The sequence below is a fragment of the Humulus lupulus genome, chromosome 1, assembly GCF_963169125.1.
Source record: "Humulus lupulus chromosome 1, drHumLupu1.1, whole genome shotgun sequence".
Taxonomy (NCBI): Eukaryota; Viridiplantae; Streptophyta; class Magnoliopsida; order Rosales; family Cannabaceae; genus Humulus; species Humulus lupulus.
In genome coordinates, this window is record NC_084793.1 from 76,506,188 (window position 1) to 76,512,140 (window position 5,953).

At 39.8% G+C, this 5,953-nt stretch overlaps 1 non-coding gene across 1 annotated transcript; it reads left to right on the forward strand.

The window, feature by feature from the left end:
* Positions 1-298: 298 nt before the first annotated feature.
* On the forward strand, positions 299-405 carry LOC133813412 (small nucleolar RNA R71). The gene has a single exon (XR_009884424.1). It is a non-coding gene; the product is annotated as a small nucleolar RNA R71 (small nucleolar RNA).
* Positions 406-5,953: the final 5,548 nt, after the last annotated feature.

Consider the following 5,953-nt stretch of genomic DNA (forward strand, 5'->3'; position numbering starts at 1 on the left):
CATAGAAGCTGATTGTAAGTTACCTCCCATACTCATAGTCTTTAAGAGGTTGGTCATCGATGAAACTTGCACGGTCAAAGCAGTCAAAGCATCTACCTCATGAATTCCAGCCACTTTCCTTCCCGTTGGGGCTCTAGCATTAGACCATTGATAGTTGTTGTTGGCAATCCGCTCCAAAATCTCATAAGCTTCATTGTAGGATTTAGAGAGAATAGCCCCATTGGCTGAAGCATCCAATACCATGCGTGTAGAGGCATTGAGACCATTATAAAAAGTCTCCATTTGAATACAATGCGGAATGCCATGATGCGGGCATTTTCTAAGTAACTCCTTGAACCTCTCCCAAGCATCACATACAGATTCATCCTCCAACTGTTGAAAAGAAATAATTTCATTCCGGAACTTAGCATTTTTCGTTGGAGGAAAATACTTCATCAGAAACTTCTCTGCCAACTCATTCCATGTAGTCACCGAGTCTGAAGGAAGTGTGTTGAGCCAAGCTCTAGCTCTATCCCTTAAAGAGAAAGGGAATAATTTCAACCTCAAGGCTTCTTCAGTAACGCCTTGCAACTTGAAAGAATCACTCACTTCTAAGAATGAACGCAGATGGAGGTGAGGATCCTCTGTAGGCAGCCCACTAAATTGACCCACTGTTTGTAACATTTGGAACATCACAAGCTTTAGCTCAAATTGTGCCGCTTGAATTTCTGGCTTAACAATGCCAGGATTAAGCTCATTAAACATTGGGGCAGCGTACTCCCTTATGGCTCTTTCTCTATCATCAGCCATAATGATTGCATTAGCGGCATTCAAAGCATTGGCTGCATCATTAGCATCTCCTACAGCCGCATCAAACATAGGTTGAGCTCTCATATCACCAGCTCTATTACCTTCTTGAGCCATATCACTGTTATTTTGAGCCCTTTGTTCCCTTCCTTCTTGAGCCATATCACAGTTATTTTGAGCCCTTTGTTCCCTTCTTCTTCTTCGAAATGTACGCTCAATCTTAGGGTCAATAGGGGCTAGTTCAAGATCTTGCTGCTCATTCCTACAACGAAATCACACCGCCAAGTATAAAATCCAGCAACAAGATTAGTAATAAACAAGAAAACCAATTGCACAGTAATTAATAATACACAAACTTTTAATTTCAATCCCCGGCAACGGCGCCAAAAACTTGTTGTGTAAATTGATTCAATTAAAATGTGCAAGTGTACACAGTCACAAAACAAGTAATAAAGTAGTAAGTATTCAAGATCGTCTCCACAGGGATTGCAAATTAAAACTAAATGCAAAAATTAATTACTAAACAATTACACTAGTGACCAATTTGAATGTCTTTGATTTTCCAAATTAACCCAATAAAAAGAAAGTAAAATTACTCAAAGTAAACTGAACAAGAACCTTGAGAGAAATATATAAATTTTAAAATGGACTTGAATCATTGAATCCCCCTATATTATTTTTCCTGAACACATTGCGAACGTATTGCTGCAGCAGTTTTCTAGCAAAACTCCCAGGATAACAAAAAGTTCATTTAACATGCATAAAACTTTCCCAAATCTTATGACCTTAATTCTTATACCTAATTAAACATATTCCTATGCAAAATCAGATTTAAGAATGCAATCACAGTTCACTTCTCATATGTTACACAAGGTAATTAACATATCCCTATATTAATTACTAACATAACCTAACTTAGATTATGACTTGTGTCGTCCAAGTTCTTCCTATTACATTCAACCTTTCCAGCATTAAATATAATTAAAATAACTTGCCATTGCTGGCCAAACAACAACAAGAAATCAATTTAAGCACACTTGAATGATCAAGGGAGATTTTACTAAAATAAAGTGCAAGAAATGGATAGATTATAACATAGGGTTCATCAACAATTCAAGCCACCAAGAAATTAGTTCATGGCGGATTTCATATACATTAATTCATAATCAAAACAGCCCATAATATTCAGTTAAAAGCCAACTCAGAAATTAATACAATAGAGTTTAGAAAGAAGAGAAAAACAAATCCAAAATGATGCTTGAGCTTCTTTGGTTGGCCTCCTTCTTTCTTGAATCTCTTTTCTATTTCTTCTTGGCGTTTTTATCTGATATTCTCTCTGGTTTTCTGCAGTAAACTTCTGGCTCAAGTCTTATAAAAAATGGAGGCTGCTCCTTCCTTAATTAGCTAGGGTACAACCCTCTCCTTTTCCCTTCTTTTAATTTCTCCATTTTGCCCTCTTTCTTTCTCTCACACGTGGCCCACTTACTAAAATAACTGCTGATTTAATATCTTTTTCCACTCTGCCACGTCAGTCTCCTTTACAGCTGGATAAATGATGCCACATGACCTCCTTTTTGAGCTGCTGATTCCTCCTTCTTTTGCTAGAAAAATGCTGCAGCAAAAGCTCCTGTCTTCAACAATCCCTATATTTTATCACAAGCAACACCTAATAAAAATCTGTTTTCTTTTCTTGCTTTCTTCAGAGAGCATCATGCAAAAACTCTCTAAGTGCTATTAAATGTTAGGATAATTCAAAAAGACTAAAGGATAAGATAAGACCATCAAAAATGGATAATAAAATGAAATGAAACCATTAAAAAGTATCACTCAGCTTATTCTTTTTTGTTTATCATAAGCTTAAAAGTATGACAAATAATAACTCTTTATTCAAGAGTTATCAGAATCTGCTTGGGAAATAATCCCTTGGCTTCATCTAATCTTTTCTTCAGGCTTGCCTTCAAGGTCTTATTTACAGCCTTGACCTGCCCATTGGCTTGTGGGTATGCAACCAACGAGAAACTCTTAGTTTTGTCATATTTTCACAAAACTCTGTGAAGAGATCACTATCGAACTGCATTTTTTTGTCTTACATGATCTTTTTAGGGAGTCCAAATTGACATATGATATTCTACATAATGAAATCTAAGAGTCTCTTCGAGGTGATGGTTGCCAGAGGTTCAGGCTCTACCCACTTCGTGAAATAATTGATCGCCACTATTGCATACCAAACTCCTCAATTTCCCATTGGCAAGGAACCTATCAAGTCAATTCCACATGCTGCAAATGGCCAAGAGGATGAAATCATGGTTAGCTCGACTGGAGCAGCTCGGGTAACTATGGCAAAACGCTGGCATTTGTCGCACTTTTACACATACGAGATCGAGTCCTTTGTTAAAGTGGGCCAAAAATAGCCCTGCCTCAGTACCTTCAGAGCTAGGTTTTTCCCCCAGCATGATCTCTGCAGAAGCCTTCGTGTATTTCTTGTAAAATAGTTTTTGCTTCCTCAGACATAACACATCACAGGAGGGACAATGAATGACCTCGTCGATATTGGATTCCTTCCACAATTACATACCGTGGAGCTTGATAAAGCATTTTTCTCACGTCTTTCCTGTCATCAGGTAGCTTTTTGGTTGTGAGGTACTCCATTATAGGAGTCATCTAGGTCGGTCTTATATCAATCATTCTGACCTACACCGTTTCTCCCGTTACACTCGGGATTTCCAAGAACTCCACTGGAACTACATTCAATGTTTTAGCCTCTTTGGTGGTTGCGAATTGAGCCAGAGCATCAACATTGGAATTCTGCTCGTGGGGGTATCTGCTCAACGGAGCTAAACTCGAACTCAGACAACTCACCCTTTACCTTAGTCAGGTAGGCCACCATCTTGATGCCTCGGGCTTGATACTCCCCTAATATTTGATTTACCATGAGATGGGAATCATATAGCATTGGATGGATTTATCCTTCAGCTTTTCTCCACCTTTAGCCCTACCAATAAGGCCTCATACTCCGCTTTGTTGTTGGATGCTTCAAACTCGAACCTGAGAGCTGTATGGAACCGATGTCCTTTAGGTGAGATTAAGATTATCCCAGCTTTTGATCCATTCTCGTTTGATAATCTATCAACAAAGATTTTCCATAATTCCTGCATTGGCTCCCTTATTAGCTCGTCCTGAAAACCAGTGCACTCTGCCACAAAGTCAGCAAGGTCTTGACTCTTGATTGATGTTCGTGGCATGTATAATATCTCGAATCGGCTAAGTTTGATGACCCATTTTAATAGACATCCTGACGTTTCAGGCTTTTGCAACACCTGCCTTAAAGGTTGACCGATTAAGATGTTAATAGAATGGGACTAGAAATACATCCTAAGATTTCTCGAAGCCAAAATGAGACAGAATTCCAGCTTCTCTATTAGTGGGTACCATGATTCAGCTCCAAGAAGCCTCTTGCTTACATAATATACAGGTTTTTGTGCCCAATTTTCTTCTCAAACTAAAAGACACTGACTGCATTCTCTGTCACGGCCAGGTAAAGAAACAGACACTCTCTAGACGTCAGCTTTGATAGTATGGGGGGTTCAGCTAGACGCATTTTCAGATCGTGAAATGCTTGTTCCCATTCTTCGGTCCACTCAAATTTCTTGTTTCCCCTGAGAAAGTTGTAGAATGGTAGACACTTGTAAGTGGATTTTCAAATGAAGCGGTTTAGAGCTGCAACCTTCCCAGTAAGGCTTTGTACTTCTTTACGCGACTTGGGCGACGACATTTCTAGTAGTGACCTGATTTTTTCTGGATTCACATCTATCCTCCTTATGTTGATTATAAATCTCAGAAACTTTCTTGACACAACTCTGAAAGTGCACTTATGGGGATTTAGCTTCATGTCGTACTTTCACAGTATGCCAAAACATTCTTCAGGTCAGATACATGGTTATTGGCAGTCTTTGATTTAACGAGCATATCATCGACATAACCCTACATGTTTCCCCTGATCTGGTTAGCGAACATCTTGTTGATCAACTGTTGGTATGTAGCCTCGACATTTTTTTAGCCCGAATGGCATAACTTTGTAGCAATATACGTTATGCTCGGTCATGAAACTAGTATGCTCTTGGTCTGCAGGGTTCATCGCGATCTGGTTATATCTAGAATACGCGTCCATGAAAGACATGAGCTCATGACCGACCGTGGCATCTACCAACTGATCAATTCTTGGTAGTGAGAAACAATCATTGGGACAAGCCTTGTTGAGGTCAGAGAAATCGATACAGGGTCTCCACTTCCCATTTGGCTTCGGGACCAACACGGGGTTAGTAACCCAGATCAGGTATTTTGCTTCCCTGATAAATTCACATTTTAGTAGACGAGGTCCTTCTTCTAACGCTTCAACTCGTACTGTCCCCAAAAGCCTCCATTTTTGGGACTATGTAGGCACGCTCTTGTCTAAGTTTAAGGTATGCATTATTATACTCGGACTGATTCCCACCATATCCTGTGTGACTAGGCAAAAACATCCAGGTTCTTCTGTAGAAACTTGACCAACTCCTTCTTCCTTTAGACTTCAAGATTTTTCCCAATCTTTACAACTCTTGAAGGTGTTTTCGGGTCGATGTTTATTTCCTCGAGCTCTTCTATTGGTTTAGGCTCAGACCTATCTTCGCCTACCCATGGATCAATATCATCTCGTTGGGCGACCTCACCATCTTCTTCTCAAGGTTCTTCCGTCCCACAGGTAATTTCCACCCCCTGAGACTCCTCACCTCCCTCACTTATGACCATTGCCTGCTGCCCGGGTTATGATTTTTCCGTTCATAGAAATGTTATAGCATTCTCGAGCCGGTCTCCTCTTACTGTGCATATCCCTGAGGTTGAGGGGAATTTCATTGCCAAGTGTCAGATTAAAGTGATGACATCAAATGCCATCAGTGCAGGTCGGCCCAAAATTTCATTATATGCGGCTGGACAATCGATTACCACGAAATCGAGTATTTTAGAGATAGTTCGTGACTCTTCTCCCAATGTCACTACTAGTTTGATTATCCCTATGGCTGCTGCTCCTTCACCCATAAATACGTACAAAGTCATTGAGGTTGCCTTCAAATCAGATACGGACAATCCCATCTTTTCCAGGGTGGACCTGAAAAGTAAATTTATGAAACAT